General features: G+C 30.3%; 2 long non-coding RNA genes across 2 annotated transcripts; both read right to left on the bottom strand.

The window, feature by feature from the left end:
- Nucleotides 1-6,583: 6,583 nt before the first annotated feature.
- On the bottom strand, nucleotides 6,584-7,920 carry LOC139904578 (uncharacterized). Its single transcript, XR_011778890.1, has 3 exons — nucleotides 7,849-7,920; nucleotides 7,151-7,398; nucleotides 6,584-6,654 (listed from the first exon to the last, which is right to left on the bottom strand). It is a non-coding gene; the product is annotated as an uncharacterized lncRNA (long non-coding RNA).
- A 318-nt stretch (nucleotides 7,921-8,238) lies between these two features.
- LOC139904430 (uncharacterized) lies at nucleotides 8,239-12,134 on the bottom strand. Its single transcript, XR_011778791.1, has 5 exons — nucleotides 11,556-12,134; nucleotides 11,247-11,305; nucleotides 10,586-10,678; nucleotides 10,387-10,505; nucleotides 8,239-8,351 (listed from the first exon to the last, which is right to left on the bottom strand). It is a non-coding gene; the product is annotated as an uncharacterized lncRNA (long non-coding RNA).
- Nucleotides 12,135-13,090: the final 956 nt, after the last annotated feature.

Genomic DNA, 13,090 nt, shown 5'->3' with positions numbered 1-13,090 from the left:
GGTCCCTCGAGTTTCAAAGCGGGTGCGGGATTTAACCGATCGAATATTTTTAAAACGCAAGTTAACGAGAGATGTTACAATTAAATGACGGGATTATTATGACCGTTAGTCAACGGAAACTACGAATTTAAATAACGAAAGGTATTATTAAAAAAAAAAAGACGGTGTTAAAAATAAATTTAACGGAAAAACGCGGGATGTTACAAATTAAATCTTATTAATTATTATTATTATTATTAAATTTTATTAATAATTATTATAATTATTAAAATTAAATTATTTTAAATTATTTTAATTAATTATTTTGAATTGAGTACGAAAAAGTATAAAAGTTAGGCAGAAGGAAACCAATTCTACATTTATATTTTAAATTACACTTTTAAAATAAAATAACAACCAATATTATCTCTTATGATTGAATGTGGATTGTTTAATATGCATTTTAGGTGTTTGATGAAATGTTCAGGTCACGAGTTTCTTAGTCGGACTATGTGGTTTCACGGGTCTTTAAACTAAATAACTTCAGCATTTACGTTCACTTAATACCTAAAAATATCATTAAACTGTTTCGTTTAAACAAACCCGTGGTTCCACGGGTCATTTCACTAGTTAATACTTATTCTTAGTTATTTTAGCTATGAACTTTTAAATTTATTTAGAAAAATGTATTGAATTGATCAATTGCGAAGCTTCAAGTCAAGATATACTGTAAATCATGCATTAAAATATGGAAATAATATCATGGAGTCCAACTAATATTCGTAAGATGGTTAATAATATCTATACATATATATAAAAGAAAAGGTTATTCTTGATTGTGTTTGAAAGTTATTTTAGGATGTTTGTATCTATATTATATCTATATATCTATATATCTATATTATATATATTATTAAATTAATTACAAATTAGTTAATGGAAAATTAATTACGGAGAAAAATACTATGGATATGATGGCAACGTTATAAATGAGGGTTTTTAATATTTGGAAACAAAGACATCACAACATGTGCAATGAAACAAAATTTACGGAGTATTAGATTATATTATATATATAATCTAATCTATTTAGGGAGTATTATTTTTAGTATACATCTATAATATCAAAAATTTTGTATATACGAAAACAAAACTCACTATATTTTTTTAATGGATTTATCTTTTTGTTCGTTGCGAGTTAGATTCCACTGCCATCACCGTTCAACTCGAAATAATTTTACGAACTAAACGCAATAAATTATATTCGACACGGAAACAAAGCATTTCTTTTTAGAAATAAATATGGAAGTGATTTTAATTTACGGTTTAAGTCCTTAAAATATTTATGAATACGCAAATATAACTATTATAATATTAGTTATACACGACGACTCTCCCGAGTACTATTATTTTGCTGAAATGACTAACAACTTTTTAAAAAATAAACTCGCGGGTTACACTTTTAAAATAATATAACTTAGACTTAAAATAATATAAATTAGACTTTAAATTAACGTTACGTTTCATGAAAAATTTTCAATGTACTCATATTTTCTCTAAATAAAATGTAGTATATAATCTATATATAATTAAAAAGATATTAATGTTGAGAAAAAAATTGTAGACATTAAGTTATTAACACCACCTAAAATCACTTTTAAAATTTGTCAACACCACGGGCTCTTAAACTCATAAGAACTTTTAAATTTTGTCAACCTCACGGGCTCTTAAAATCAAAAGAACTTTTAAAATTTGTCTATACCACAGACTCTTAAACTCAAAAACATTTTTAAAATTTGTCAACACCACGGGCTCTTAAATACCAATATGAACTGCAAATTATATTTTTTTGCACGATTTTTTACACACCCGTGCAACGCACGGGCTCAAAAATCTAGTATATATATATATATATATATATATAATAACATCACATTATCCCATTCCATATACGTAATCAATTAATTTGTAATTAATTTAGTAATATATATAATATAGATATATAGATATAATATATAGATACAAACATCCTAAAATAACTTTCAACCACAATCAAGAATAACTTTTTCTTTTATATATATATATATATATATATATATATATATATATATATATATATATACTAGGTTTTTGAGCCCGTGCGTTACACGAGTTTGTAAAAAACAGTGCAAAAATTGTAATTTGCAGTAGATATTGGTATGTAAATAGCGATAATCAAAAAATAGGAAAAGTATAAGAATTACTTAAGAAATTTTAAAAAATCTTTTGAGTTTAAGAGCCCGTGGTGTTGACAAATTTTTAAAATTCTTCTTGAGTTTAAGAGCATGTGGTGTTTACGAATTTTAAAAGTTTTTTTGAGTTTAAGAGCCCGTGGTGTTGACAAATTATAAAAGTAGTTTTGGGTGGTGTTAGTAACTTAATTCTACAATTTTTTTTTCTCACTGTTAATATCTTTTTAATATATAAATTATATACCACGTAATATTTAGAGTACATTGTAAATTTGTCATGGAACGTAACGTTAGTAAAGTATAAGTTATATTATTTTAGATTTATCATATACAATTATTTTTGAATAAAAGTGTAATTCGCGAGTTTAGTTTTAGCAAAATAATGGTACTCAGAGGAGTCATCATGCATAATTAATATTATAATAGTTATATTTGCGTATTCATAAATATTTTAAGGACTTAAACTGTAAATTAAAATCACTTACATATTTATTGCTAAAAAAAAGTGTTCCGTTGGTAATACATCGAAGCTCCATTTCAAATATAATTTATTGCGTTTTGTTCGTAAAATTATTTTGAGTTAAACAGTGATGGCGGTGGAACCTAACTCGTAGCGAACAGAAACATAAATCCGTTAAAAAAATTTGGTGGGTTTTATTTGATAATTTTATATTAAACTAGTGGAGGACCCGCGAATTCACGGGGCTATATGAGTGTTTGTAAAGAAATAATGTTCATTTTAATATTTATGAAGATTTAGCAAATTTGAAACTACCTTCCCAGCATGCGACGGTCTAATTGTACCAACAGGTTAGTTACTTTTGTGAATGTGAGAATTACAATTCTTACTGGAATCAGCGTACTGATTCGATTGTGTTGCTCCAGGAACAGGCAAATATTTGGTAAACTCCTGTAACAGGTCTGGCTCGTTATGAAGAAGAGCAACAACCTGAAATAGATAGCAATTGGTCAAGAAGATAAATAAAAACCACCAATAATATATGAAGATAATAAAATACTTATAAATAACAAACCTCCTGGCGAACTTCATTATCATATGGGTTAAGGCTACTCAAGGGCCATATACTTTTTTTTTGTCCCGATGTAGTCCATATACCCAAAAAAAATAATATTATAGGCAATAAACTTTGAAAAAGTGTATCGATGTAAACAAAAGGTAACCAGTTACCGGCTAAACAGGTCACCTTTTGTTTACATATACACACTTTTTGAAAATATGTGACCTACATCGATACACTTTTTGAAAGTATGTGAACTACATTAGTACTTTTTTTTTGTATAAAGCTTACATTGGAACAAAAAAAATTATACTTTTTTGAAGATCAACCTACAAAATCGATCAACCTTATTTATCAGTTCAACGGTTTACATTAACACATTTTTTTAAAGTTTAAAGCCTATAATAGTATTTTTTGAGTATATGGACTACATCGGGACAAAATAAAAAAGTATATGGCCCTTGAGTAGCCTTAACCCTTATCATATTTACTTCTTGTTCTGTGCATATTCAAATTATTAAGAAAAGATTTGTAGACACGATCATAACGTCGAAATCACTTAAATGCATACATAAATATAGTTAGACAACGATTCCCAAAAAGAAACTGTTATAACGCTATAGGGTTGTTCTTACCACAACTTTGCTTACAAATTCAATTGCTTCTTCAAACTCCGGAGTCTTGTTTGCAGGCACCTCATCTTCTTCGGTGATTATGTATCCCTTTGTTAGAAAAGTATTAAATCCCAAAATAAGTTCAGGGTGACCTTTAAATAATGCCTTCACTCTTTCTATTACACCTGTAGTGGCAATTATAAAAAAGGACAACCATTACAATTACAACTGATCAAAACAATTTCCACACTACTGTATCATTAAAAACACATTAACAAACAGTTGGCTCAAACTTTTGTGCCTTGAAATCTTTATTACTTCAAGAAACTCTACATATTTATCTGCGGGCTCCTTAAACTTTAAAAGTGCATCAACATTGATGTTGTACAAATCCACACAAATGAACAAAACAAAATTAAATAAATCACCTTGATAGTGAGTAAAAACCATAACCAAAATAGATGATTATATATGATTGTGTGTTTACTGATCATTGCAGCTTTAAAATCAAGTGCATTCTTTAACATGTTGTTTCGATGCGTCAACACTCATATGTCCATCACCACCTTCCTCACTTTCAACATCAAAACAATACCAACTTTGACTCACAATATGATCATAACAATAACAACTTTGACTCACAATATGATTATGGCAGCAACATTGACCAAGTATGACCCAATAGAACTCAATAACAGCCTGCTGATCGAAAAAAACAAAAAATAAATAAATAAATAAAAAAGAAAAATAATAAATAAATAACAGCATAATCAACTCAAAACTCATATAAGAAGGCAACTTTGACCCAAATCATCTTTCAGCCATAAATTATGAACCAAACCTTATTGCAGCAGTAACCTTGACCCAAACCAATATAGTAGTGATCATTTTGACCCAATTTATCAACACAGATGTAAAAAATACCCAAATCAGAAATGCAGAAGTAACATTGACCTAATCTCGCTTCAAGGGACTAATTATAACCCATACTAATACTATTAGTGGTATTTATCACCGAATATAACACCAGTAACAATATAATTAATAAATCTAACCCAAAAACAGTTTCTGCACCTCTGATAAGAATATCTCGTAAACAGGAAAGGCTCCATAACAAAGCAACACACCAACTGAAACATTTTAATCAAATAGAACCAATAGAATAGTAACCAATAACCAAGGACTGACTCAGACACATAAGCACCAGAGTACAAAGATTGGAGTAGCCTCTGATATGGGTAGAAACTCAAATTGAAAATATGGCAGCCTAGGTTATGAAAATGGATCATCAACTGTACTTTAAATATGAAGGGCCCTCTTATACTACAAACCCAAAGTAACAGTTTTACCATAAACATACCTATCATACCTCCAAAGAAACATAAATGGACCAAAATCTTCAAAAGGAACAAAATTGAACATTTGTCCAACCTTATCACTCCTTTAAATAAGAAAGTAGTGCCACCATTACCATGCACTTTCACCAAAATCTCCAAACCTATGTGACTGTTACCATAAAATTGACACTTTTGACTCAAGTATAACCTGTGAAGACTAAGAGCGTTGACTTTTAAAAAGACCAAATTGTCTTGACAGTTAAAAAAGTGATAAAACAATCAAAAAACCTACCCAATCTCCCCTTATAACTCCAAAACCCCAAATAATGTCCCAATATGTACATCCGCCAATTCCAGATTTCATAACTACATACCACCAAGCAAGTTTGACCATAAAAAGTCAAACTTAATTATAAAACACCCAAACCACCCACCTAACCCAAGTGGATTTTCGTTTGCAAAGTACAAAAATGATATTTTTTTCTCTCTAACCTTTTCAATCTTAATTCTCTGATGCCAGCCACAAAATACCCTCATATCTTGAAAAAACGCATCCATTATTTTTGAAAGAGAAACTTGTCTCATCATCTGAAATGTGCAGGTTCAAAATAACAGGTGCTAAAGTAGACTGATTTGAGAGTTTAATCTTCAAACCCATAAGCTTTAGTCTAATTATTTTGGTAATATGCTCAATCAAAAGTTAAGAGGTAAAATGTAAAACCTGCATACCGCGCAAAACGAAAAAACCTGTACCTTACAAAATCCAACAAAAACTCTTACAGGACATTCTTTTAGGGACGCAGGGCGTAACAAATGACCAGTTTGATATATAACCGAACCCAAATGGACTTATATAGAAGTGAATTGGTCAAAATTTGCTAACTTTTAGTCCTCGTTTTAGTCCTCGTTGATTTAATTAGATGCTAACCATAGTGAAGAACACCAAAAAAAACGCAACAACATCAAAGAATATATAAAAGTAAATATAAAACCCGAAATTACTCGGAAAAATCACAACCGATCGCAATAAGTAAATATTGAAAGATCACTGAAAACAGCAGCAATGTTTGTAACATAAAATCGAACTAAAAGATTAAGTTAATAATCAAGTCATAATCAAAATATCTTAGAATCGTTTGAGACGAAATCGAATTGCAAAACGCAAATACCTGTGTAACAAATTAAACGATTCAGAATGGATGAAATCGTAATCGAAATTAGATGAACGTTTGATATGAAATTGCCAACAATCATTGCAAATCTGTTTAGAGCATGAAGATGAAACATGTGATTATATATACCAAAAAAAAACATTAAATAAGAAAAAAAAAAAAAAAAAAAAAAACTAAGATTACCAATCCAAACTTTAACATAAGAAATCAAACAGATACATACCTGAATGAGCCAAAATCGAAACTCAGCTGATGAATCGATACGTTGTAAAGGTAAATGTATAAAACTCCAAGTTAAAGACCTGCAAGTTGGAAAAATAAAGAAGAACCGATTTGGTTAGGGTTTATTGGAATAGAAAGAATTGATTGTAGGAACCGGTCTTCTGGGGTTTTGATACATACACATGAGAAGAGGATCTGCAAAAACAATATGAGCGTGCTTTCTATTTCCTATTTTTTCAATACCGATCGATACAGTTTTTGAATGTACGCATCAATTAACATTATGTATTGAGAATATGAACAAATAAATCTTACTGATTTTTCTAGCAATTGATTTGATGATCGTATCTGCAAACTTGCTGGATATCGAACAATTTGAGAGAGTGATTGTTGCTGATTTGTTTTGTGAATGAATTTGAAAAGCAGATTTGAATACAATTTCAAATGAGGTTTGTTAGTGAAACCCCTAAAAACAATTTAGAACCCCGCCCTATTTAACTGAACATTTTTTAAATTAAACCTTTTTCAAATTAAAACATAACCCAATTGACCTGTTTATACAGCAAAAGAAATTACATGGTGAAAAAGCGTCAGTCGACCTTTGTATACTGCCAACCAGGATTGTCATTCAATCAACAAATAAAAGAAGAAATCTCACTGCTTCAGAAGCGTCTTTAGCAGCTGCAGTAAACCAGCGAGACCGTTGTTGATTCATTTTAGCTCTGAAAGCCATACCGTCTCTAGAAAACGGAAGTGCATACAGCTGAGAGCTAGTTCAACATGTACCTTATGCACAACGTCATCTATCATCCAATGTTAAAAGCCTGCAACATGTAAACAACGCAATAACAAGCTACAATTCCAAATAATAAGTTCATCATGAAAAATATAGTTGAAATACGAAAAGACACTTAAGAATAATCTATAAAGCAAAAAAGTTCATAATATATATTTAGCTTGTAACAAATGAAATTAGAATAATATCATTAGCATATTTTCATCTCATTATGAATCAACTACAATATATTGTTACATGAATACTAAGATAACTGATACGAAAATCTTTAAAGAAAACACCATTTGCCAGATATACAATACTAAACAACAAATTTGCTCACAAAATTGCAATTAAACATGGCCTTATCAAATATCAAATACTAAACATCATAATCAATGCAAAAGTTCACTATTTTAGTTGACGATTTGAATCACTTCAAATCGTTCCTTATGTGTCACACCAACTCAGAGAATAATAAACACTAAAAAGTTGGTACCTCTTTCATTGATGAGTTTCACAACGTTGTAATTCTCGTATGCAAGCTTTCCTTATCAATGTCGAGCTCATCAACTTGTACCTGCAAGCAGATTTTTCGGGTGACTTCAAGCGCGTCTCACATGTTATTCGTCCAACCAGTTATAATTAAGCTACAAAGTTCATATCATCCAACTTTAAAACAAATGAGTCGAATTTGACACTTCTAAGTACAACCAAAGAGTGCATTGGAGTTCAGTTCTTACATAGATAGACAACCTTCTATTTCATGTTTAAAATGAAATCTTGGGTAAACTTGAGCAGTACAAAGGTGGGTCACTATTCCTAATTTCAATGGGTGGAGTTTTAACATCAAATAAAAAAAATAGTGTGAAGAGAAGTAGCTTACACAAAATTTTAATTGCTGATATTTACGATCATTGGTACCAGCTGTTTTACCACTGCAACATCCGTATGTCCTCAAAAAATGCACACGGGCCAATGTTCCCACACTATCAGTAATTCCTGTTAACAATGAATCCGTATAAAAATTTACTCATATGATAATGATAACTCTTTATTAAAAAAGTAGAGCAATATACAATCTGAACATATAAAATATATAGTTCCAAGTTCAAGGAAAGCTTATAGTATAATATTGAGCATGAGCATTTTCAACATCTTTAAATGATTTTTTGAGGATGTCCTTATACTTCACAACCTACAGATTGTTCCCATTGTCTAATGAGAAATGACTCCAAAGAAGACAACCAACCACGTAAACCTTCTTGACATTTAAAAAACCATGTAAACTTAACATAATTTGGGTATGCATTATAATCAGGAACAAATTGATTACAACAACAACAACAACAACAATACTCAATTCCACTAAAGTGGAGTATGGGGAAGGTTAGATGTAGACAGTCTTTCCTCTATCCTAGAGTAAAAGGGAAGTCATTCCTCCACCCACGGATACCTATCGGTCCGCGGGTAGAAGAAGTCATCCCTCCCTATACTAGAGGGCAGAGAGGCTGCTTCCTAAGGACCTCCGACTAGAAGAACCATGAAATCCGTTAAGTGAAGTAACTAAATGCAAGTAAAGTAGATAAAATAGAAACCTTACCATGGAAAGTGTAAAGATAAATATAGCATGTAACAAAGTAAAGTAATAGAACATATAGGTGAAATATGTAAGTGTCAAATATGCAAGTATAAACAAGCCATGTATGTATAATATGTGTATGTAAACATGTAGGTATGAAGCATGTAGGTATAATATGCAGTATAAAACATATAAGTATACTATGTAAGCATAAAGGCATGTAACATGTAAATACGTGTAATTTAATGCGATATAATGTAATGCAAGACATGTAACGGTATAGTGCACTAAGGCATGTAAGTAAGTATAATGTAATGCACGCAACATGTTGGGATATGCTACAATAAGTATAAGTATAATATGTGAAAAAAAAATGGTAATGCAAACATATATGAAGCAGAAAAGCAAGTAGGCAAAAAGGCATACGATAGAAATATATAAAACTAAAAAATAAATAAATAAGAATATAAAATAAAAAATATATACAACCTAGTCATCAATCCTAATTCTACTCCGCCACAAAATTCTATCAGAAGTCATGTCCTCGGTCAATAAAAGCTCCTTCATGTCAAGCTTCAGTCTATCCTCCAACCTACGTGTAGGTCTACCTCTTCTCCTTACGCCACAAACCGTGAGGGCTTCCACTCTCCTGACGGGTGTTGTGGGTGGCCGCCTCCTTACATGACCAAACCATCTAAGTCGTCCTTCTCTCATCTTGTTGACGATATTCCCAACTTTTAAGTTCTCCCTAAAAATCCCATTAGGTATCATGTCTAACATTGTCTTACCACACGTCCACCTAAGCATTCTCATTTCTGCCACCTCCATCCTCCTCTCTTGGGCCTTCGTCATTGGCCAACACTCCGATCCGTACAACATGGACGGTCTAATCGCTACCTTGAAGAATTTCCCCTTCAATTTAAGGGGTATCTTCTTGTACCACAAATTGATTGTTAACAAATATCGCGCTATTCTCTCGAAATTAAATGCAAGCTTCCTTATTTGTCTTATTTCAAAAGACAAATTCAAAATAAAATTTAGCTCATATTATGCTACAAAACTCAACAATAAAATTAAAAACTTTTATCACTAACAGAAACACACATGCAAACCAAAACAACCTATCATACCAAAAATCAGTGACCCGGTAATACCTAAAAGAAGCATGAATTACGTCGAAATCAAATTCAAACCGTAACGTTCATGAAAATTAATATATATTACATGATAATGGGTTAGGGTTTGCACAAATTATAGTTATTTCATTAATTGTCGAGACTTTAAAGTGAACTTATTTATTATGAAATCTCATACTAATACTATTATTAACACCCTCATTCATGTAGTATATACATTTACAATAAACATACATACCTTGTTTCATGGAACACCAATTACTTTCAACTCATCAACAAAGATAAATATAAATGTATAAATATTAAGTTGAATCCATACCATCTAAAAAAAAGATGTCATTTCGCATAAGATGCAATAGCATCCAGACCTCTAAATTGATGCAATACCAAATCTCCAACTCCCGCTTGCATCTGAGCTATAAGTGTATGAATTCAAACCTGTGACATTGTACCAGTCACACATTAGTAAGTAACACTTTAGGTCGTATTTTGTGTAATAAGTAACATGTAAAACTTACACTTTAGTTCTCTCTTAAAGTAGGCTGATCCGCTTGAAGATTGAGATGTGAAGATATTCTTAGCCATTTAGCTTCAACATGGCCACAAAGGTTCTAAAGAACACAAACAAAAATGGATCGCAAATGTCCTTATATAACTTAGTGACCGAACAGATACTTGGTACAATTTATGTATTATCATATAAAGTCGACTCATAATGTCTAATATCATCATCATATTACCATAGAAGATCACCAATGGACTACAATGTCAAATGGAAAATGGTACTCTTAAATCTAACAATGAAGTCAATATGTGATGAATTGAGAAGATTAACTAATATTATGTTTATGTGAAGTAGAATTCATACCATCTTAGATGCTAAATAACTCATGTCTCATTTATCAACATCTAACCTTTTCGGATCTAAAAGTAAGTCAAAATGCTCAAATCAAACTTCATTCCAATATAATTAATTGGCATAGTAGGAATAATATACAGTTAAATAAATGCAGATCTGGGTTGATATTAATTGAATATATGGACAGAGGGATCAAAATGGACATGAGTTATTCACACATGGTTAAGGTAAATTCAACACCAAGAATGACTTAGAAAGATCAAGTCAATAATAGCCCAAATTTATGAAGAAAGAAAAATAAATTACATTTATCTGAATACCTTTCTCCAGCCAATGGTATGAACTGAGCAAGTTCGTCAACTTCAACTCCCATTACATCCTGGTATGATAAAAAAGACGAAGTAACGATGTGTGAATAACTAAAACACTTATAATCTAAGATTCTAATCGACGTGTTCTGAGCACCTGCTTACACCATAAAAAGCGAGACATTAAATTCTAAATTTGGCCTACTTAAACAAATAAGAGCCCAAAATAATGCTTTTTCAGTCACAATTTCATAACCAAAAAAAATATGAAATTTGTAACTACACTACTATTTAATCTATTTTTTCAGAATCATGTATTACCTTAGCACGTTGCAATGTTGTTCTAGTCATGGGTTCGCTTTGTCACTCCCTTAATGCTCCTAAAAGGACCATCTTCATTTGTAAGTAACAATATGTGCTTATCAACTGTTTTTGTAAATCTGAGAATTTCATCAAAAAACCCTTATAAAAAACATTTCTAGTGAAGAAGCCCCAATTTTGGGCGATCTTTCAATCCTTTATCATATATCAATCGCCTTAGCCTGAAGCCCCAATTTGTGCCCTAATGATACCGGTTTTGTTCTGATTGAAAAATAAAAGCATAATTTAATTGAATCTAGATTTTTTGTGTATGTGAGATGGTTCGATTGATGAGAGGATCTTGGGAGGTTGGAGAATTGTGGAATTCAAATGAACTGTGATAATGAAACTCCTAATTTTTGAATTCTCTTCCGTATGTTTTTTTGCTAAACATGGGTAATTTTGTCTGTTTAGGTGCTAATCAAGGCTTAATCACGTGATTTAGGGTTTAATTTGAATTGAATGGCTATGATTAGTGGAGTTTAAAGGATTAGATGGCTAGGATTTAATATTGATGCACTTTTAAGTATAAGAGAGATAGTTAATTTAACTTTTATAAATTATTTACTTTTGTGGTCGGAAGATTTAGCTTCAAGTTATGTTGTCTGCAAGCTCATGTGACTTATATACAGTATATTCTCATTTTACTTTTCCGTTTAGTTCAGATCATGTGTATTGTTATTGGCTCCGTTAATTATAATTATTATATTTTATTTTATATAATAATTATAATTGTAATATATATATATATATATATATATATATATATATATATATATATATATATATATATATATATATATAGGGGTGTCTTCGGTGCATGTGCGAAGTGTCCAGCCGCACAGGGCCCCAAATTTTTAAGGGGCCCAAAATTTTGAAAAACTTATGTAATAATTCATTTATTCGTACATCATAACGGAATATCTTATTTGCGGTTTATCATCTAACAAGAAAAAACTTAATAGATTGACGTTTATAAGTATTAAGAACAATATAATGGGAGTATTGACTATAAAGAGTTAACCAATTACTTCATTACAAAAAATGTTAGGATTACGATTTTATATAAATAATAGTGTAACTATAACGAGTTGACAACTATTTGAGAATAATACTTTGCAACGGTTGTTTTGAAATGTTTTTAATCCTATTGATTATGCTAACATAGTATTATATATTATACATATTGAAAAAATTAACATTTATAAGGGCCCTTTTTAAGTTTCGAACAGGGCTTCGACATTAGCGAGACGGCTCTGTATATATATATATATATATATATATATATATATATATATATATATATTCATAAATAACTTTTAACCACAATCGAGAATAACTTTTTGGTTTATATATATATATATATATATATATATATATATATATATATATATATATATATATATATATATATATTGGTCTAAGTAATGAAACAATTTAAATGCTTAAATTAAATTAATTAATTGTTTAATTAATTAACAAATAATATGTAAACA

The sequence above is a fragment of the Rutidosis leptorrhynchoides genome, chromosome 4 (assembly GCF_046630445.1).
Source record: "Rutidosis leptorrhynchoides isolate AG116_Rl617_1_P2 chromosome 4, CSIRO_AGI_Rlap_v1, whole genome shotgun sequence".
Taxonomy (NCBI): domain Eukaryota; kingdom Viridiplantae; phylum Streptophyta; class Magnoliopsida; order Asterales; family Asteraceae; genus Rutidosis; species Rutidosis leptorrhynchoides.
The sequence above is the reverse complement of the archived record's forward strand: the minus strand, read 5'-3'. Positions and strand labels throughout refer to the sequence as shown.